Source organism: Pan paniscus, chromosome 7 (genome assembly GCF_029289425.2).
Source record: "Pan paniscus chromosome 7, NHGRI_mPanPan1-v2.0_pri, whole genome shotgun sequence".
NCBI lineage: Eukaryota > Metazoa > Chordata > Mammalia > Primates > Hominidae > Pan > Pan paniscus.
In genome coordinates, this window is record NC_073256.2 from 132,926,046 (window position 1) to 132,950,177 (window position 24,132).

Here is a 24,132-nt window from a genome sequence, read left to right on the forward strand (position 1 = left end):
AAGCTCTAACCTCCCAAGAAAATATGTGCCTCACAAAAGAATGATATCGTTTAGGTGAGTACATTGCCTGCTATTTTTCCGATGTGCAAAATTATATTTAATATACAAGGTGAAACAGCTTAACTCCAAATGCGTGTGAGGCTTTGTTCAGTTTTGAAGTCAGAAAAATGAATATTTGAAGATCATACTATTCCTGACAACTTAACCAATAATGTATTCAATTTCCCCAACATCTTTCATACGGAGTTCATATATTAAAAAAAAAAAATTGAAAAAAATTCAGTGGCAGGATTAGAACAAATAGAATAAAAGAATAGTTATAATTCTCACTTTTTCACTTTGTTTCTAATGCACTAATGGGCAATTTATAATAAAACTGAAACTGTGAGGTAAAGGTCTCTTTCACTAGCCAATTATACCCTCACTTGAAAATGGTCCTGAGAAGAAAAGTCAACTTTAAAAAAGTACAGTTAATAGATGAAGAGACATTTACCTCCCCAAATGCTCAGGATAATTGAGCATTAATAAAAAGAAGCCATTCTGGTATTACACTTCAGCTAATAGGGTTGAGATAAACTGTTCCTTCTAAATAAAAATCAAACGGTCGCTGTTATCTATTCTCAAAGTGTCAGAATCTGAGTAAGGTACCCCAAATTAGAACCTTTCTAACACATTACCAGGAAATGAGGACGATTTTGTTTCCAGCCATCTTAGATTTCAATGGACAGGTAAAACCGGAAAGATCAAAGCATAATCAATTGCTTGTTCATATATCCCAAATGGAGAATTTTAAATTGCCCTGCTCTCCTTCTTGCTGACATTCTTTCTGATTTTAGCATTAAGAAGCAATCACTGCAGAAAAAAGTAAGTAACTTAAATAGTCACCATAAAAGACTGATACAACCTTTCTGGGAAAGTAAAACTAAAGGCTGATTATTTACTAAACTCTATAATAATTTGCAAGCTGAGCAATTTATGTGAAAAAAGTTGTTACACTCCTCTTTGTACATAACTATAAGATTATTGTGTACCTATTTATCATAGGAAATGAGTTATAATAACAACTAATATGTACTGAGCACTTAAAAGTCACAAAACATGGCATTAATTTGAGTTATACGCTACCTTTCTTAATCCTCACAGCAGCATTCTGAGAGAGGTTAAATAGCACTCACATAGACAGAAAATGAGAGGGTCAGGATTACAACCAATAAAGTATGAGTCCACACCAATAAGGAAGCCACATTTTCATTTAAATACGATTTTAAAAGATTTCAAACACACCCGATCTCTAATTTTCTTGTGTTACATTCATATGACACCTTAAACTTCACTGACCATTATTAATCCAGCTACTATCCTCAGAATGGTGCTAGAAATCCTAGGGTAATAAATGATAATTGAAAAACAAAATTCAAAACTAACCCAGTAGACAGTGTTCAGATTAATCAGTAGTCTTTAACTACTAATCACTTTATTATAAATAGTCTCTAGATGACGTATAAAATCTCATCTAGAGGCATATAAAGATATATATATGTATATATAGTCATTCAACTGTAGAGATGGTATAACATGCAGTTATAAAGGACAAATACTAAGTTCCCTAATTTTTTATGATTCTTTTAAAAACTATTTCAAAATAGAATGTGAGGTCAACTAGAATAGAATCACAAATCAGAGTAGCTAAACATTATGAGGACAAACAAGGTACACAATGGTTACAGTTAAGAACCTCACCAAGAGAATGAAATTAAGAACAGTATCACTGGCATCATCCAGTTAAACAATTAAGGAACCAATGCTATGAGCTAGGAAGGAGACGATTAAAAACTAAGCTGAGGCAGTGACACAGGGAATATAAAAAGGAAATGTACATGAAAAACTGGCAAAAAATTGGCATTTTGGCTGATTGGCTATCAGGTAAGAATGAGAAGGAATAAAATACAGCTGGAGATTTTTTTTGCAGGAGAGGTACAGAAATGGTGTACATGCCAGTGAGCAGAACTGTGGAGGTCAGGTGAGCAAATATGTAAAATCTAAGTGTAGACCTTCAAAAACTTATGCAAGGTTTTACTGTGTCTTTGAAGAAGCCGATCTGAGTCAAATTTTATAATAACAATTGTATATGTAAGATGTAGATTGAAAATTACATGATATATATTTTCATTATTAATATTGCTTCCATGTTTTTTATGCTAATTAAAAGGCATGATCTGGAAATCACTGAAAAAGATTACTCTTAAGAATTGATTTTACATTAACACAAAAATGTGCCTTCACTGGACAGGTTATTTCAACATCTTAGTGCAGTAAACATCTATGACTACCTCTCCTGAAGAAGAGAAAGGTTATCCTACAGAAAATTCCACACCCATTTTGCACCCCATTCATATGCATGAGACTGGAGTCATCTGCAGCGTGTTTCCACAGCATAAAATCTGTATTATACTACAGAAAGTGTCCAGTGTACTTATTTATTTTGTGCCAACAATGCCCACTATATTGAGCAGAACTATAGAAAATGAGAGGGCAACACCAGGTAGTTACTTGATAACTCTAGTTTTCAGCATCTGGTAAACCAGCATGTAGAAAGCATAGTTCCTCAACATTCAGAGGATGCTAATCACACAAAACATCTAACAGTAACTGGCAGGGAAATATAAAGGTGCTTTGTGTATAGGAGATCTTTACAACATTAAAATGGCAGAGATGCATTAAATGAGAAAATCCATCAGAAAGAAAGGGGTAAAGACAGGGTAACCAAAAGCTGAGCCTGCATACCGGGTTCCTATATTTTCCTCCCAATCTGAAGAACTTAATAATTTTTTTAAAACAGTTCATGTTATTAGTACTGTAGGCATTCTAATAAATCTCATAAACTGACCGTTTTGTGACATTATTCTTTGAAGGCCTGACTTTTAATGTCATGATAATATTCCATAATATTCCAGCATAATGTACAAACATTTATTTTACCTGACTCTGTTTTTAGATATTCTATAAATATCATGACATAAATTAGTAAATGACCCCCACATTCAGCACTGTTCTGAGAAATTTAGAGACAATAAGAGTATTGGTTAAAGACCAGACAAGGTCCAGAAATGGTAAAATGTGAAGTCTTCTTCGGAGAAAATAGGCCAGTAACCTAGGGATCTGGTATAGAAAGAGCACTTAATCAGTATGAGGAAACAAGTTAGGTGCATAGTCCTGGGTAAGGCAAGATAAAAATAATCCACCCTGATTGAACTTCTTAGATACGTGTGCAAACCAGTGTGAAAACATGGAGTAACACTAAGGTAAATGTAGTAATTACAGGAGAAACATAACCCATTTGTCAGGGTTGTCAATTGCAGTAAAAAATATGTTAAGTGATTTTTCCATATGTTTATTGTGGCACTATTCACAATAGCAAAGACTTGGAACCAACCCAAATGCCCATCAATGACAGACTGGATTAAGAAAATGTGGTACATATACACCATGGAATACTATGCAGCCATAAAAAATGATGAGTTCATGTCCTTTGTAGGGACATGGATGAAGCTGGAAACCATCATTCTCAGCAAACTATCTCAAGGACAGAAAACCAAACACCGCATGTTCTCACTCATAGGCAGGAATTGAACAATGAGAACACTTGGACACAGGAAGGCGGAACCTCACACACCGGGGCCTGTCATGGGGTGGGGGAAGGGGGGAGGGATAGCATTAGGAGATACACCTAATGTAAATGATGAGTTAATGGGTGCAGCACACCAACATGGCACATGTATACATATGTAACAAACCTGCACATTGTACACATGTACCCTAGAACTTAAAGTATAATAATAAAATTTTAAAAAAGAGTATGTTAAGTGATTTTCATGTCAGAACAAAGAGGTCTCTAAAGAACTTTTGATTTGTTAATTTTATGAATTAACAAGATAACTGCAAAAAATGAATGATATAGGTGCCTGAGAAATTTTGAGGAGGAAACATCAGGCAGACTGAAGTAATAGAGAAAGGCTTCCTGACAATATTAAACTGGCTAGTTCTGAACTTTCTATTAAATTAAATAGTCAAAGTATTCTTGTAATCAAAAATGTTTGCAAATCGGGTCACTAGACAGACTAGCAAATTCAAGAAACTTGTTGATTACTGTTGAATCCATTAACTACGACCCTAACCTGGCAGGAATCTTTCAGCTCTAGGCCATGAGCTGAAGGAAGGGAAAAAGCTTCAGAGGAAAATGTTAAGAAAATAGGGGATAATTTAATATACTTTTGTGCAGAAATAAATAGATTGGTAGAAAGGAAGACTAAAATCAAAGGCTAGTGTGGAAGTCAGAAGGACAGATGAAAGGGATTAAAGAAGACAGGTTAGGAAAGAAGGTGGAGTACCCTTTCCCTGTTAGGAATGGGAGGAAGCTGAGGATGCCTTTGTGGTAAAATAAAATATTACTTACAAAGAGTAAGAGTTTAGAATACATAGCTGAGAAGGGTTAAAAAAAACAAAGTGAAGAGCCTTGTTTGGGAGAAATAACATGGGCAGTCAAATAAAGACCAGTAAAAGGATCGCTAAGCACAAGTGGAGGCATAACAGGGAATCCAGAGCATGAAGACGTCTGATGGAGGCGGGCGCTTACTTCATAAAGGCTGAGGAAATGGAGAAGGTACAAGAAAGAATGGGAGGATGTGGTCACAGATCGGGGTTTCTGAGTTGCTGGTTGTATGGGGCTGTTGCCATGAGGAATGACGAAATCTGAGGGACTGCATGCTTGTGAATATCTGAAGAAAAAGGAGTCGAAGGGCTACTGACACTCACGATGTTGAGATATTCATAAAGAGAGATATTGGGAGAGTCACCAAACATACAAAACGATATACAGATTAGATAATCAGACCTTGGAAAATACATATTTGCACCAGGATTTCAAAATATCTATAATTGGTCCAATACTTCTGAAATAAGTCTACCTAATCTAAGCAAGAAATGGAATGAAATCAGAGTGCATTTTTTTTTACCATACATGGTAAATGGCATGGTAAATAGTACAGCAAATATTTGACTGATGAAAACTGTAAGTCAGAGAATAGATGAAGAATCTACAACCCAAAGACTTTTCAGGCATATTGCAGTAAATTAAAATCTACAAATATTGGCTGAGGGATTATTTCAATCAGGCACTAAGCTTGGTGTCTGGAATATGTGGATAGGACATAGTCCCCATCTTGGAAGCTCAGTATCTAGAAGAGAGATAAATCTGTAAACAACTAATTATAATATGGTGCCATTTTAGAAAGATCAGTAAAATATACAGGACAGAGCTACTCCCTAATAGTAGGCCCAATGAGAGAAGACTTCTCTTTGGACTTGAAGGGTTGAGCTGAGTTCTGAAACATGAATATAATTTATATTGAGACCAATATATTTATATTGAGACAGGCACTGTGCGTTAATTATCGTGGTAGTCCTGGACACAAAAAGTCCTCAAAATCTCTGAGTAGTAAGTGAATAAATCTGACTGGTCTGCAAACCATGAGAGAGGAATATCAGGAGATGAGGCTGCATCGGAAGAGTAGTGAATAGATGAAGGGCTTTGGGTGCCACGAGGATGATAAGAAGGCAGAGAAGGGTTTTATTCAAGAGCCAAAGAGGAACATTACCAGATTTCATAAAGGTTACTCTGTTGGCAGAGTAGAGGATAGATTAGAGACAACAACCCACAGGAAAGAAGAGAAGTTCAGCAGCTATTGTGAGAGTTTAGAAAAGAGAACACGGTGTAAAACAAAGGAGTGAAACAGAAGATAAATTAGTGATTGACAGGATATGAGTCCAGGTGTTCTGCACTTCAACTTCTATAGGATCTAAAATTTCATACTGGAGCAACACTGAATGCTGGAATATGAGAGAGTAAATTCTAGCTTGAGCAAACTTTTAATGGCTCAAAAACAGAGGATTCAGTCTTAACTGTGAGGTTATCCGCTAGGTTGTTCACCACACTCTTTGAGAAAACCTCCCAAATACTCTCCCACCACCCTCTGGTGAATCAAGGTCAGTAGGAAAACTAATTCCAATATTTCTAATGTTGTCAATTATGGTAAATCCTGTCTACAGTGCCACACAGGGAGTACCTATATGAACTTTCTGATTCTGAACAAGACCAAACATTAAGGGGCCCGCTTCCCACATGTAATCTGTTTTTTTTTTTTTTTTCTGAAAAAAATCATGAGTGAGTTAAATTTAAATATTTCAAACATGCAAACTCTCAAGAGGGTACCATGATTACAGGGATTAAATAACATAAAGGTTTCCTACAAACTCTACACCTGCTTTTGCCCCTTAAATATCAAATGTAGTTACATTCTGGTGCAAACTTAAAAGTAATTTTCAAATTCTGTCTGAACATGGTGTCTTAGTCTGCTTGGGCTGCCAGAACAAAATACCATAGACTGGGTGGCTTAAACAACAGAAATAAATTTTCTCACAGTTCTGAAGGCTGAGAGTCCAGGATTAAGGTTTTGCAGGGTTTGGTTTCTAGTGAGGGCTTTCTTCCTGGCTTGCAGATGGCCATCTTCTCTCCATAGGCTAACATGGCCTCTACTTTGTGTGTGGGAGAGTCAGAGATAGAGCAAGCCCTCTTGTGTCTCTTCATATAAGCCCACTAATCCCCATCAGACCAGGTCCCTTATGATCTTAAACCCTAATTACATCTTAAAAGCCCCATCCCAAAACACCATCAGACTGGAGATTGAAGCTCTAACCCCAATACCATCACACTGGAGGTTGAAGCTCTAAGCGCAATACCATCACACTAGAGGTTGAAGCTCTAACCCCAATACCATCACACTGGAGATTGAAGCTCTAACCACCACCACTGGGGATTGAAGATCTAACCCCGATACCATCACACTGGAGGCTGAAGCTCTAACCCTGATACCATCACACTGGAGGCTGAAGCTCTAACCCTGATACCATCACACTGGAGATTGAAGATCTAACCCCGATACCATCACACTGGGGATTGAAGATCTAACCCCAATACCATCACACTGGACATTGAAGCTCTAACTGCAGTACCATCACACTGGAGATTGAAGCTCTAACCCCGATACCATCACACTGGATATTGAAGCTCTAACTGCAGTACCATCGCATTGGAGATTGAAGCTCTAACCCCGATACCATCACACTGGAGATTGAAGCTCTAACTGCAGTACCATCGCACTGGAGATTGAAGCTCTAACCCCGATACCATCACACTGGAGATTGAAGCTCTAACTGCAGTACCATCACACTGGAGACTGAAGCTCTAACCCCGATACCATCACACTGGATATTGAAGCTCTAACCGCAGTACCATCGCACCGGAGACTGAAGCTCTAACCCCGATACCATCACACTGGATATTGAAGCTCTAACCGCAGTACCATCACACCGGAGATTGAAGCTCTAACCCCGATACCATCACACTGGAGATTGAAGCTCTAACTGCAGTACCATCACACTGGAGATTGAAGCTCTAATCCCGATACCATCACACTGGAGGTTGAAGCTCTAACCTCAATACCATCATACTGGAGGTTGAAGCTCTAACCCCCAGTGTGATGGTATTTGGGGAGCAACATTCAGTCATAACACATGGCAAAGGACTGCTGAAAAAGAAAACATGTTTCAGACATGCTTTGTGTCATGTAAAGACAAAAGAGACAACTCCCCAAAACTCATTCTCTTTCTTGCTTTTTTTCCTTTTTGAAGATCAAGGTATGTTAAGCATATCAACAACAGTGATATTCAGAGAGTGGTAATAATATATGATGCTAGACTGTTTTGGAATGAGATTCAAGCAGCAGCAGAATGTGGAGAAAGAAACTACATTACATAATCCTTTCCTTTTCAACTACCAGTTTACTAATTATTTGGGTAAAATATAAATACTAGTTTTAAAGTTACAAATACACTAGGAACTTCCTCTACTGCCTTCTATAAAATGAATGCTTTAGGTTTGAGAAGGTGAAGAAAAAGTTCTTTTGAAAAGATATCTAAAGTAAAACACTTGGCATATATATATATATAGCATATATATAGCATATATATATAGCATATATATATAGCATATATATAGCATATATATAGCATATATATAGCATATATATAGCATATATATAGCATATATATATAGCATATATATAGCATATATATAGCATATATATAGCATATATATAGCATATATATGCCATATATATAGCATATATATGCCATATATATAGCATATATTAGCGCATATATAGCGCATATATATAGCGCATATATATAGCATATATATAGCGCATATATATAGCGCATATATATAGCATATATATAGTGCATATATATAGCGCATATATATAGTGCATATATATATATATATAAAAATTAGTATTTCACAGGCTGGGTGCGGTGGCTCACCCCTGTAATCCCAGCACTTTGGGAGGCCGAGGTGGGCAGATCACAAGGTCAGGAGATCAAGACCATCCTGGCTAACACGGTGAAACCCCATCTCTACTAAAAATACAAAAAAAATTATATATATATGCTAAGTTTTTTCATATATATATACATATATATGTGTATATATATGAGACTGTCATATATATATATGAGACTGTCATATATATATGAGACTGTCATATATATATGAGACTGTCATATATATGTGAGACTGTCATATATATATGAGACTGTCATATATATATATATGAGACTGTCATATATATATATATATATATATATATATATATATGAGAGTCAAGCCTTTTGATTCACCTACTTTGGATACCAGTTAAAGTTAGTGCTTCATCTCTCATTGTTATTAATAAAACTGCAGAGCATTATAATATGAATAATATTTCAGGCTCAAAAGTCTCACATTTCATTTTATGTGTGATAATTACATTGCCCACTACTACAAAAATAAATACACTCAAGAGTGCTACCATTTTCACATCATAACATAATTTAAGACTGAATTGTACAATAATAAAATTAGATGATTATTACTCAAAATATAAAATTAATGAGCCAATCAATGTAAAGCACTAAGGTACGTGTTACCAAAATTATTCAACTGTATACAAATACATAATACAGACAAAGATGTATTTTTACATAATGTAATTCATTTAATCCTAAACTTGCAAGAAATAGTTTTAAAATTCTAGGTTACCATAAAAATAGTGTTTCACAGGCTGGGTGCGGTGGCTCACCCCTGTAATCCCAGCACTTTGGGAGGCCGAGGCGGGCGGATCACGAGGTCAGGAGATCAAGACCATCCTGGCTAACATGGTGAAACCCCATCTCTACTAAAAATACAAAGAAAATTAGCCAGGCGTGGTGGCGGGCGCCTGTAGTCCCAGCTACTCAGGAGCCTGAGGCAGGAGAATGCTGTGAACCCGGGAGGCGGAGCTTGCAGTGAGCGGAGATTGCGCCACTGCACTGCAGCCTGGGCGACAGAGGGAGACTCCAACTCAAAAAAAAAAAAAAAAATATTTCACAGCATTGTAAAATGCCATTTACATACTTTTAAAACAACTCCTCATTTTTGCCATTACTATTTTGTGAGTTCACATTTTACTCCTATGTAATTAATATAAAAGTTACCATAAATCCAGTTGGCAAATTTGCCAACCTGTTCACTATCATCATCCCAGTTGATACTTTACTCAATTAGGCCCTGCATTTTATCCTAATGTTTGGGACTTCAGTGAGTACTTACTAAATATAGCTGAAGTTTTTTTGTTTTGTTTTGTTTTTCCCTCTTAGTGGTGAGAAATAGATGCATTTTTAATATTTTAATAATTAAAAATATTAACATAAATTTGAAGGTCAGAATTTTACATATAGGGGGTTCTTCCTTTATATTCCATTTAAATAAAGTTATAAATTGCCTTAAGGGAAAATTGAATTTGTTTTGACACATTAGCAAAAATTTCCTTATCACATCACAAATCATGAATAAAATGCTGTTACAGAGCAACAGAGGGAGCTCACACATATTTGATTCTCTCCCTGTCTCTTCACTCTGGTTAGAAAAAATGAAGTTTGTTTTAAATTTTTTATTAGATGATTCCCCCACCCTGCCAAAATAAATCCAAATATATTTTTTAAATCAACAAGGAAGTTAACTACAAGTATATTCTTCCACTCTAAATCTTACATGTTGTTTTGTTTTTCTTTTTATAAAATAATTTATCTAAGAAATGCTTCTGGAAAACGTTCATAGTTATGATTCATTCTGTTTACTATATTGTGTTAAATAAAATGTGTTCTCAAAATTATACATGTAAATGTTTGAGAATGAGAATCAAATCTTAAACACAAGCAGCCAAAATTTCAAAATCAACTCTTACCTACAGAGGACTATAAAGAAATCTCATTAACAACCACAGAAACTTAATAAAGCTAAGAAAATCACATATAACAAGCCATCAGAGAATCCAAACAACTTCTGCCACAAAACCCATTAAGTCGATGCCTCTGCAAAATTTATTTAAATACCATGTTTACATATTATAATAACTTGTCTTCTGATAATGTTTTGGGGGACCCAAATTAGTCTCCTATAAAAAAAAGACATGTCCTGAGACTCCAAAATAAATTTTTAACTTAGGAGAAAATACATATGTTAAGATACTAAAATATAATCCAGGAAATTCAATGGTTTAAAAATTATATTTATTATTTTTCAAAAACAAAAAATCCAGGCTTTGCAGGAACCTCAGTGTAATACGTAAGTGAGTTGGACTTCGAGCAACTTAAAAACTGGACAATTATCCTTGCTCTAATTTGCTCCTGGTTTAATCTTAGTCACATTGTACAGAGCTAGCACTTATCCTCCAGTGTTCTACTAATTGCTTGGTGCTATGTTGACTACTGGGAATGAACCACAAGATACATCACTGTAAACTGCAGGGAGTGCTTCAGTGATCATGAGGTTAAAATCTCCCCATCAGCAGAAAGAGAATTCTTTACTTAACTTAGTGGTACAAATTATTTCCAGGTGCTGATAATTATCACTTGTGGTGTTTGATATTCCGGACTTTGCATCTAAATTTATACTTGACAAGTTAAACTTTTCATCGTGTGCATTTTCCCGTAATCTCTCAACAGCCAAAGACAAGGATAGACGGATTAGTGATGGGTGAAACCAATTCAACCCAAAATGGCAACACTTAATTACAAGTCTTGTTGTTTATAATTAACTGTGTAAATCACTAACTTGAAAGTTTCTTTTCAAAGTATTTAAAACCAACTCTTTTCCCAGGGGGATTTAATACCGTATATTATTGCATAGTTAAGTATTATTTTGTTTGCTCTATGAACAAGATGTGAAAATGGCACATTTTACCGACTATCTTGCTAGCAAATTTGGAAAATGTTCATGAATTGCATTACTAGCACCATTTGGTGCTTCTCAGTATTTTTGGACATTTTTTGCCTTATATATGAAAGCCAATGGAAAGACAATCCAACTACCCAAATGACTATGAGTAATTTCTGAGAGTGGAGAGTGAGGGTCAAATTCTCAATTTCAGAAAATAAAAAAAAAATGAGCCTCCAAATGTATCTTCTGAGATGCATTCATTTTTCTGTGACCAATATTTAGAATAAAAAATTACTGAGAACATACTCTGTGCTAGATACCATATGTTTTCTAATATTCTAATTTAGTATTTTCTATTGTAATATTAAAAAATACTGAGAGACAAGAAGACAACTCCTATTTCACTGACAATTAATCTGAGATTCAGAAAATGTAAATAGCTTGTTAATGGCTACTGAGCCAGTAAGAGGTTATAGATCTATAGTTTGAACTCAGTTCTTCTAAATCTAAAGTCATACTTTTTAAAACAACCTCTCCAACATAATATCAAAAAAGTAAAGTATTCTCTTACCTTGCATATCTACATCAAAGAAAACCATAAGGAAAAGAAACTACAGATGTGCATGCAGTAAGTCCAAGATGCTTAAAAATGTCACATCATGTTAAACCTGAGTCAACCTAACAGTAAGGCTGTAAAAACAACTCTCTACTTCCTGATTTGTTACTGCATTCAGCTAACATATTGAGGGCCTATAATGGCTCAGATCCTAGAAATATAAGGAATAAGAAGCAAAGAACCCTTCCCTAGGCTAGTGCAGGAGACCTATCAGTAAAGAGATGACTGTAACACAGCATGATAGGTTCACTGGTATAGGTAGCAACAAGGGTTTCAAAGAAAGGTTAGCGGTTCCGGATAAATTTCATTTTAATTTCCAATGTTGTTTTAAAAAATTTCTGGGCTCTAACTCAATCTATTTAGCTTCAGCTATCTAATTTTTGCACCATTTCTAAATATTTTATGTCTAGTCCCATCCTCTACCCAGTTCCTGATTTCATTATTTATTATTCAAAAAGAATGAAATGAAAATTATGTAGTTGAAAAGTAAAGCAATCGAATTTGAGTTGGTAGATGCAAGAATCAGCAAACCTGAAGATAGGTCAATTGAGATAAAGAAATTTGGCCAGGCATGGTGGCTCATGCCTGTAATTCCAACACTGGGAGGCTGAGAAGGGAAGACTGCTTGAGCCCATGGGTTTGAGACCAGCCTGGACAACATGGCAAAATCCCATCTCTACAAAAAATAAAATAAAAACAAATAATCCCCCAAAATTAGCCAGGCATGGTGGCACACACCTGTAGTCTCAGCTACTCGGGAGGCCGAGATAGTAGGATTGCTTGAGCCTGGGAGGCAGAGGTTGCAATGAGCTGAGATCCTGCTGCTGCTCCAGCCTGGGACATAGAGGCTGGAATGCAGCCTCCGACTCAGGAATTATCCTGATTTTGCTGGATAATATCTGCCGTCTACATGATCCATCATCGAGAATCTGAAAGCCTGCTCCTAAGAATCATGTTTCTCTCATTCTTCAAAGTCTTTGCAGATTGTTTTTCTCTTGAATGAGAGTTGCATATGGTTTGGCAACAGAACTTTCAAACTTCATACACCACCTCTTGACCGCAATGTCTCTTCTATCCCACATTCTTTTCTCATTCCTTAGAATTTAGAATTCATAATCTGATTTTATTTCTCTTGAGTTATAAATTCCATCATGGAAGAAAGTTTAACATGCTTTAGTACAAAATAGAAAAACAGCACAATGGACACATTTAACAGCGATATTTGAGAATTCACAAATGTTATAGTAAAATCAGAAAGCTAGTGGGGAAGTATAATTAATAAGAAAATGTAGTAAGACATTGGTAAATATTAAGGAATATCTTAAAGATCAGCAATATTGTAACAGAAAATAAACTCAAAACAAGCGATGGATGACTGGTGGTTGGTTCTGTGTGCCTCCTATAAATAAACCACAATAAAACAAAATGAGTCCAGCAACAAAGAATTTAGTTAGAACTTTCCATTCTCAGAAAAATAAAAAGGATTCTTGAAGAGGTGAATAAAAAGATGTTGAGAATAGCATTTCTTGATCTTCCATTACTGCAGAATTCATCTTATCAGTTGACTGATCAGTAATAGTCAGTTAACTGAAAAAGTCAGTTAAAGTGGGGAATCATAAAAAAAAAAATAATCACCATTTAAATCACTAATTATATTATTTAAATTAATTATTTTATTTAATCAGGAATTATATGTCAAAACACAAAAAATACATATTTTGGCTAAACTTTGAATTACATACCAGTTGTCTTTTTTACATAAACTTGTGCACATAACAGATCCTCTAAAATTTCTTCATTGCATGCCTGTATCAAAACAACTTATGCACCCCATAAATATATATCTAATATATACCCATGAAAATTAAAAAGAAAATAAAATTTTCAAATGCTTATGATCTTTTCCCCAATCTGCTACAATTATCTCACCCACACTTAATCTGACACCTCAAGTGATACATTTTTATTAAATCTTTCTTTCCGAAGCATTCATTTTTGTGTCATTGAAGAACTTCCTTTTCATTCTCAGATTTTATACACTTATATAATATTTAATTTATTTACATAAGTATATTAATAAGTTCACACGCCGTAACAGGTTTGGAACAATCCCCAACAACTCTTGGTGAACGTACAGGTCAACTAATAGTAGCAGAAGTGAATGTACGTTACATTAGAGAACAAAGCCTACTATCTGAAGGCACTCAGCATGCTGTGGACATCAGATGGTGCATTTTACCAAGAAGGTCCAGAGAGAACTGGTTACATAGGGATGGCTTAGGAGGGTTTCTTACTATACTTTTTTGATATCCATCTTTCTTTTTCACCACAGTGCAAAATTTTCAACTCTACCCTCCACTCAATACACATTAATGCTTTCACCACGAATGATAAAGAATAGGAAACTATAGCTATTCTTTATTCTAGTGTAACCAATTTTCACTGGTTATGCCAAGGCAATAGAACACTTTCACCTTTAAAAAGTAACCTCTCTTTGTAGACATACTTCCAAAATTATATCCATAATTTACTTGTGTTTTAAAATGAAAACTCAATAATTAAAAATTAGGTTCAGAGGTCAAGCATTCCACTTGAAATCATTTGTTTTTCAGCTCTGACAGTTACATAGCCTGCCTTATATCCAAAAACTAATCTTTATTAACAGCATTCAATATCAGGTTCCTCATTTCTAAAACGAAAGGCCAAACTAACAAGCTACTCATCCTTAATATAGTTTATGTTTCTGATATGGATGTATTTTAAAGGACCACATTCCACTTTAAGATATACTTGACACATTTCAGCCAAAATTCTTGACCGTAATACAATATTTAAGTGACATGTCAGACATAAACTGTGCCAGAACCCTTATATCCACACACAGCAGGACCCAAAATGAGTATCACTATACTGGATTACACCAATAAGAGAAGTCAGAGGTCAGAGAAGCCACGCAGAGCCCTGCAATAGTCAACAATGCAACTTAATGTCCTTTCCATGTCCAGAACAATTTGCCATAGAACTTCTGCAAAAGAGATTAATGGTGATAGTAGCAGCAAGTGGAAGAGAAATGCAAGATATGGAAGTCTAGCCAATATTCCATTTGTAATTTGTCACATCACAGCACAATAAGACTACTGCAATTTACTATTTGCAGTGTTGGCAATTTACAATTCAAATGAGTGCCTTGATTTTTCAAAGAATGGACTGTGTACACATCAGTCAGCATGACACAAAAATGCCCGGTCAGGTTCATTTTAAATGCACGTTTTATTTGGTACTGTTAACTAATCACTATCATTACTTTTACTGTTTACGGATGCGATATTTATTAGGCAAAATGTAATTTGGAATCCTTTCTTGCACCCAAACCTAATTCATTTCCTGACTTTCCGAAATATTTATATCCTGATTAGACACATTAGGTCTTTAAAGCTATTATACTAAGATGATTTATTTATTTCTGGGGGCAGTGTTAAAAAAACTACTCTCTAAAAGGAAGACTGAATGGAAAAATGCCAGAGTCCTTTCCAGAACTTAGAAAAAAAAAAGAAATAAAGATGGGGAGATGGGGAGAAAAAGGGAGAAGGTCTAATTTAGGGCTGTGGAAAAGGATTTAGGCGCCGGCCACTCCCAAGTTTGCACCCTGCTTTTAGACTCTGACTTCCTCCTATGGCCCATGGCAAGACTCTTAACTTACTTGAATCAATTTCCACATCTGTAAAATGGGGATGATGATACTCACCTCACAGACATGTTGTGAGGATTAATTAGTGCCTGTGAAATGCTTTGAAGATGAAACGGGTTATATAAATGCTAACTATTATTATTATGAGAGAACTGCCCAATGCTATAATTACAGTTCTAAGTCCCACAATATGACCTACTCCGAAATAATCATAGTTCCATGAGGGAAAAGCACAAGCTTAAGCTTTCTCCTTTCAATTTATTGAACAAATACAGGGAGAAGACTCACATTTTCTCTTTTATACTTGCAAAAAGCAGAGAATCTATACTCTCCTTAACCTTGACATAAACGATTTCAGCAAGTCATTATGGCAGTTTTGAAGCAGGTTGGTGTCCTAAGGGATGTGGAGGCCCAAAGGACAGAGGGGTAAAAAAAAAAAAAGACAATATTTTCAACACCACTTGAAACACAAAGGGAAAATAAGTAAGTGAGCTCGCTGTTGTTATCCTCACTATCACTGTTACAGGGAAGCAGGCATGGTCTTATGCAAAAGACACAGCTTCCAGGACCTCAGTGTACCACATAGAGGTGACAAGGATTAAACTAAATTGTGGCTATGTCAGCTCTGTTGCTATTGCTATTGGGTTATGTATTACACATCCACCTCTAATATGGAGTTTTATCTATTGTCTCTTTCAAGATTAGCAATGACATAAAAATTGCCAATTAGCTTTCAAAAGATCCAATAATTTTTTTAAATTTTTTTAGCCATCTGTGATTTTTCTTCTGAAAGAACCAAGTGTTTATTTTTTGTTATTAGGCCTTTGGTTCTAAGATATGCAAGTGAGCATTTAAAAAATATATATATCTATATACCAAGATAAAAAGTTTTAAAAATTGAGGCTAACTCTCTTTAGCAAATTGAAAAATGATGTCCTTATTTTTTCTTCATACAAGATTAACTTTAGCAATTTGTTTAAGCCAAGAATCTTTCTTCTTTTTATGTACCATGAGAAGGTGAAAAAAATGAACCAAAGCCAACACAATACTGTAAGTCAAGTAAGAATCTAACTTAAATTAGCCTGGATTTTAAAATGACCCCTTCACCAGTTTATAGATCAATTACTTATCTTATACAATTCTTTGATTTGTCCTGACAAAAATAATTTAAGAAGTGATTTCTCTGAAATTGCTCTACAACACATTCGATGCTCATGTCTGTTTAACATAATATTGACAGTTCCCTTAATAGTAAAACATAAAAATGCAAATATCCTAAACATTAAGATATGGAATTTCAAAACTGTTACTTGTAATTCATCAAGACAAAAGTGAACAAGAAAATGTATTTAGACATAAAATAAAATCCTCCTATCAAGAAATGTAAAGAACGTTTCAGGCTAAAAAGAGAATAATTTCAAACCTGTGAAGTGGCATTTTTGTGAACACAACAATGGAAAGGAAGCAGAAGAAACAAGCGGCTAAGAGGAAGGATCTAGTATGAAATCTCAAATTGCAGCCCATCACTAAGTAGCCTAATTTAACTCCCAGCCAGCCACTTGCCTTCTTCAGGCCTCATTTGCCTTATCAGGGAAACGGGAGTTATAGTATCTATCTCATAGCATTACTATGAGGATTTAATAAGTTAATGTATAAAAATATTTTACTTCCTGACCCTGAGGAATGTCATGAATGTGACCTATAAAATGCTGGATTGGAGGCAGGTGGAAGGGCCAGGAAGCCACTGAAATCTAAGTCCTGTACCTCCCTGGCATCTGCTGAGGATGTTGCTAGAGCTATACCTAACACCACAGCGTGCTAAGCAATTCTTCCAACTACACCTAAAAATACTAATTAAAAAGCTGTATTTTATTGATTCACTCACTAAAATTATTAGACATCCAGCAGCCTAAGAAAACCCATTTCATGTACAATATTTATAATAACTTAATGTTATTTCTATCAACAAGGATTCAAACACAACCATTTTTGCCTGATATGGAGGCACTTACGTCCACCAATGCTGTAACATTTGCATTCGTTAACACCCTTTCATTAATTTATTAAATCATTCTCCAGTGTAACTTCTGTAGAATTCCCAGTTTTTGCTTTCGTGAAATTCTGTAGTTGATGAACCTCAGATTTTACAAGTAATTGAACTTAACTACAGGAGAAGGAGGAGAAGAAGGTGGAGGGAAAGGACAAGAAAAAAAGCAAGATATAACTTTTTTGGTTCCCCTCTTTTAATATTTTTTCTAAAATTCATACTAATAAATACAATCATTTAAAAATGCAGGTATCTAAAATTACATATAAACTGGTCCTTCGAGTAAGTCAGAGAATGCTATTTGCTCACTGTTAACTGTATTTTTAGTATCTTCCAAACAAAATTCTCTTTATCAAAATTATCATTTGCAGCTTTTCTAGGTAGTTTCCAAAGTGGATGCACGCTTATGGTTGGAAAGGATCCTTCTTGACAAAGCTTTCACACTCAGAAACTACTATCAAATGCAGTCAAGCACAGGAAGAAAGAATACACTGATGACCGAGTATGCTGAAATAAAGAAACATAAGGTGCTGCTGTCTGAATTCACATTGGAGTTTCTTCCACTGGTGTCAGTGTGGTAACCTATCTAATTAAACTGCACGAATTATACTTTTCCTTCCTCTATTCAGTAGCATTTTTCACTGGATGGTGGAAGACGTCAAGTTTAATAGTTAACTCTGTGTTTTCTTAAATATTCTCTCTAATTCCTATCTAGATAATTCATATCCCTTCTTCACTATGCCTAAGAGCCTTGGACATTATTGGTTGCTACAACTTAACTTAAAGAGCAGAAAGTCATTAAAATAGCACAAGGCATTCAATGGTGTCAATTATTCTACCCTTGAAACCATTTGAAATTAAGGCCAAACTAAAAACAAATAAATAGACCTATACTATTTACTGTACTTACTTTAAAAAAATATTAAAATTAGGCAGACCATTTCTTCATTCATATTTTAGATAAAGATCCAATTCAGATTTATGAAAAATTCCAATACAACTAATGATCTCATCAGTCAAATTCATACTATCTTTTAGTTATACTTGATGAATCAATTTTTCAACATTATTTTTAGGACAAATGGCTTCATTGTTTTATTTCAAGAACAGATTCAAAGAAGTGAAAAGGAATAGAAAGTTATCTGAGTGAAATGCACACCTTGCAACTTATTTCACCAATTTTAATTCTTTTATCTAAGATATCACAGAGTACAATAAAACTTGCAGATAACCTAAAACAGTTTATGATCTCAAAAAAGTATGTAACAATGGAATTACAGTGTCTTTAATTATTATCATCCCTCACCTAAAGAAAAAGAATATCTTTTCAAATTGTCCACATTGTGAACTTAAGCTAGCATTATTTATATGTAAGAACATATTTAGAAAATGTCAATGGTGGGCAGCAAGCAACTTTCAAAATAAATAACATGCAACAAATTGAAATGAATATATATATTTATATAATATGTAAAAATTAAATTCTTGCATTTAATTAAATACACACATATGTATACACTATATACATATATATTTAAAAAGTATTTGCAATAGTTTTAACAAGATTCCCAATGCTAGCTAAAAAATGCGAAATAAACAAAAAATATAAAAACATCATACTAATAGGTGACTTTCTCTAACAATCAAATCTATATTCTAATACACTTAAGTGATACCTGGGATACTATTTGTTTTTAATTTCAAAGATATAACAGTGATAGCATAATAATATTTGCTTTTGTAAGTAACTCTGAATTTGGCATGTTCTTATCCTTAGTGTTTCAAGAAATAATATACATCCAATGGATAAAGTAGGAAAAAATATAAATGTAACTCTCTGGCATGTAAAAATGTGACACACACACACACACACACACACACACACACAGCCACGGAGGTTTTAGTGTTTAACTAATGTAACATTTCCATAAATTATTTCCATAAATTACTTTTTAAAAATCTTTTCAAAATATCTACTAAGTACCTAATATAAGCAGACATCTGTAAACTTGGGCAAAACAGTTTACATAACTCTTCATTACTGTGAGCTGAATAAGCAACTTTCGTTAAAATTTGCTTACTTTTTAACACAGAGCAGAGGTTCCTTCGAGATCCAGGTTGGTAAAACAGAAGCACAGATGTCACAAGTACGGACAAGAGGCAATTATTAAATAATTCAAAGAAAAAGTCCCAATCCTACGTTAACTTTTCCCACAAAGTCCAGTTCAAATGTTTAAATAATAAAACTGCCAGTGTAGTTGTCAACTACATTTGAAGTTCATCACAGACTTTGTAATTTCCTAGAAATTAAGTTTTTAATCTAGCATCCAAATTACGGGATGTTTACTTAATTTTACTTTTTAATTATATTAAGAAATATATCAAATGGTATAATTCATGCCTGATAAAATCATAAAAATGCCATATCAAATAGCAAATGATTAAAAGATGCTTTTATTACCCATACTTTGTTAAACTGACTTTCTAAGCATCACTTGCTTTTTTAAATCGGGAAAGGGAACAAAGAATGACTCAATTCTCTCTCTCTGTCTCTCTCTACCTCTCGCCCTCCCCTTCCCTTTCTCCCTCTCTCTCTTCCCTTCTATAGCCCTCTCTCCCTCTGCCTCTCCGTCTTTTTAACTCTGTGCTAAGCTGAAATAATCCGATGAGTCTTTAGCTTTAGCTGGGCCAGTGAAGCATGGGGTTTAAGCTTGTGGCTGTATGGTAGTGACCTGAGTGTGAATACCTGCCCCTAGAGCTAGGATTTTAAGCAAGTTATTTGATTCTCTGGTCACTAAACGCATCACACACAGGTTAGTGTTTCAAATAGAAGGCAGCCACCGTAATTAGCTTCAGGGCAATCAGAACTTCTTTCTTAGGCTTCTCTGTTTTCTCCCAACCTGCCTCCCTCTAGAGAGACTCTTCACCATCTTGCCACAGTCCCTAGTCCCTTGAGCTACCCTCATCCCGGGAAAGGCTTCATTCCTTTCACTCCCAAAGAGTAGCGGCCTTCATCTTAGCCATCTCTCCACCATTCCTTCTATGCTGCACTTATTTGGGTTTTCCTTTTGTGTCCTGTTGTCTACTTTGAACAGTGAATTAATTACCTGAGAACTAAACTGTACTGGGTTGTAAACACTAGAAATAAATTAACTTGTGGCTACTCTAAGGATCACTTCTATTTTAAGAGAAAACTTCTACGCATAATAATCCTAAACCTGGCCAGTCACAGTGGCTCACATCAGTAATCCCAGCACTTTGAGAGCTGAAGCAGGAGAACTGCTTGGGGTCAGGAGTTCAAGACCAGCCTGAGCAACATAGTGAAACACCATCTCTACATAAAAAAAAAAAATGAGTCTGGTGTGGTTGGCGCATGCCTCTAAGCCCAGCTACTCAGGAGGCTAAGGCAGGAGGATCACTGAAACTCAGGAGGTTGAGGCTGCAGTGAGCCATGATTGCACCAGTGTATTCCAGCCTGGGTGACACAGCAAGATTCAAAAAATACATATATATAAATAATCCTAAACCTAAAGAAATCAAGTTTTAGAAACCAAATCAACAACATTCATTTTTTTGTTTTTGTTTTTTGGGTTTTGTTGGTTTGTTTTTGAGACAGAGTCTCACTCTGTCGCCCAGGCTGGAGTGCAGTGGCGCAATCCCAGCTCACCGCAACCTCTGCCTCCCAGGTTCAAGCGATTCTCCTGCCTCAGCCTCCTGAGTAGCTGGGATTACAGGTGCCCCGCCCGCCACCACGCCCTGCTGATAGCGAACTCCTGATTCTGCCCACCTCAGCCTCCCAAAGTGCTGGAATTACAGGCATGAGCCACCGCGCCTGGCCAACAACATTCATTTGGAGGAAACCTGAGGATTTGGGAACCCTGCAAGCCAAGATGTAAAGAGAGAAAGAAGCCAGCCAGAACCACATTAAAACCTTTAACATTAAATTCTTATATTTCTAATAAGCATATTACTCTCCTTTGAGTCTATAATTAAAGTTTCAGGTAAATAAGACTACATTCAAATTCATAAAAGAATTAGTAAAGGATGAAAAATATTCTCAGTATAATCTGTGCTGTGTCTTATTCAGAATGCCTGTCTTAATCACATAGGCTTCTGATTGCTAACAATTAAAATCCTGATCTCCTTTTTCTCCCCCTAATAGATGAAAGCCTTTGTGAAGAAGATGTAAAATTCACCCTGTCATATTACTGACAAGTGGCACTGAGCTGGTAAAGTAGTGTATTAATACTGATTACACTGATTAATAGTACCGTAAAAATTGGTTCAATGGTGCTTTAACGTTTTTTAAAGAAACAGATGAGAGACATTCTGGGCAGAATATATAATAGCTTTACATCATTCTATCACAAAGAAAAATCTTTGAAATGTATGAATTAATGTGAAAGCTGAACTGTTCCTACTGTATATCAATAAATTCATTTAAAAATTGAAATGTCTAAACATCTCTCCCTAACCCCCTGCTATCAGGAACCTTTAAGAAAAGAATGCTCAAGGCTTATGACAGATCCTGCTAAATTCAATCACTGTCAATCTCTTTCATGCAAATGAATATGTATTCAGCATTATATAATTGTAACTAGAGTCAGTATCAATTATGTTTCCAATATGACAGGTCCTAGGAAAACATCATATTGTATAAGATGATAACATCAATACCATAAATTCTTCTAAGCAAAAGTTATAAGTTTTAATACACGAATTGGTAAGAATGTTCTCATACATAGTCCATTGTACTCCAATATCAAAGATGGACGATTAGTAGAAAAGGGATTCCCCTGTCCCCTTTTGACAGCTGAAAGGGCTATCTATATTCCTGGAGTTGTGTAGTTCGCCCAAATGTTTGCAGCTACTCAGACAGACTTAGGAACCTTGGTCAAGTAGCTTCTCTACTATAATACTCTATTAAAAAAAAAAAAAAAAAGCTAAACAAAACAGCCCTTTGGAGTTAAGATTTAAGACACAGGAAGTGTTAAATTAGAGTAAATTAGAGTTTTACTGGATAAACTCAAGAATCTATTTGTTTTGGGGAGTGCTTTTCATACCACTACTATGCAGCAATTGTAGGATGGGCAATGCTGTCCTAGTAACCCTGGATAGGTAACAAATGTTGCAAGAGTCTCTCCTTGCTCTATTAAAGAAAACAAACAAAACAAAAATGATTTCTAGGCTGGGCCTGGTGGCTCATGCCTGTAATCCCAGCACTTTGGGAGACCCACGTGGGTGGATCACCTGAGGTCAGGAGTTTCAGACCAGCCTGACCAACATGGCGAAACCCCATCTCTACTAAAAATACAAAAAATTAGCCAGGCGTGGTGGTGGGCACCTGTAATCCCAGCTACTTGGGAGGCTGCGACAGTAGAATTGCTTAACCGGGGGTGGAGGTTGCAGTGAGCCAAGATCTCACTATTGTACTCCAGCCTGGGCAACTGAGCAAGACTCTGTCTCAAAAAAGAATGATTTCTAATGGCAACCAATGATTTGTGGGGCTTTTAAAGGAAAGTAATTAAAAATAGTTCTGTAACAATAACAAGAGGGGCAGCTGTGAGCTATGATGCCAAAGCATTCCAGCTCTTAAGTCAGATACTCGTGGACTCTCATGCTGGCTCAGCCACTACTTAGCTGTGGGGCTTTGGGTAAGTCACTCAACCTCTCTGAAGTTCAGGAGCCTTATCTGTAAAATGAAGATAATCATATTTAGTGGCTAAATCTTAAGGATACTGTGAAGACTAAATGACAATTAATGCAAATTCATATAAAGTACAACTCTTTTAACTACCATTTGTCATTACTATAAATTGGAGTTGATCAATCTAGAAACAGCTACTTTGCAAAGTAGTGACCTCTCTGGTGCTGGAAATCTTCTACCAAGCCAGGAGAGGACCTATCTGTTAAAGAACATCCTGTAAGAGATTCTTGGCATTGAGTTGGAGGTTGTTCTATTTGACTTCTAAAGCCCTTGGTATTCTTGGAAATCTATAACTACCCTGCAAGTCTCTTCTGCACCTTGACTATGTTAAGTTTAACCAACTTTTATTGAGCTCCAACCACTGTTCATGTAAACATTAGCGAGAATCAGTCCCTTCCATTGAGGGACTTCCTTCAGTTGGAGGAAACAGAAACACGGAGAATTTCATGCTAACATGGAATATCAGTAATACAAGTTCTACAAAGTTTAGTTTCAGGAAGGGCCTCTTCAAAGAGATAATCTCAAACTGACTCCTGAAGATACAAACACGGAGGACTTCTGTGTAAAGACTCCAGCCTTCACTCTGAATAAAAGGCACATGCACCCCTCCAGCCAAAGTGCACAGGATAAATTTAACAGGCACAACAGTGGAAGTAAAAAGGCCACTTCACCACTATAAAGCACTTTTTTCAAAACCAGATTGCAGAAAAAAGATCCAATAAAT

The 24,132-nt window shown here is 35.6% G+C and overlaps 1 protein-coding gene across 8 annotated transcripts in view; it reads right to left on the reverse strand.

The window, feature by feature from the left end:
* The window catches only part of TRPS1 (transcriptional repressor GATA binding 1), a 266,411-nt gene that overhangs the window by 123,320 nt on the left and 118,959 nt on the right, over positions 1 to 24,132 (reverse strand). The gene's annotated exons all lie outside the window — the stretch shown is intronic.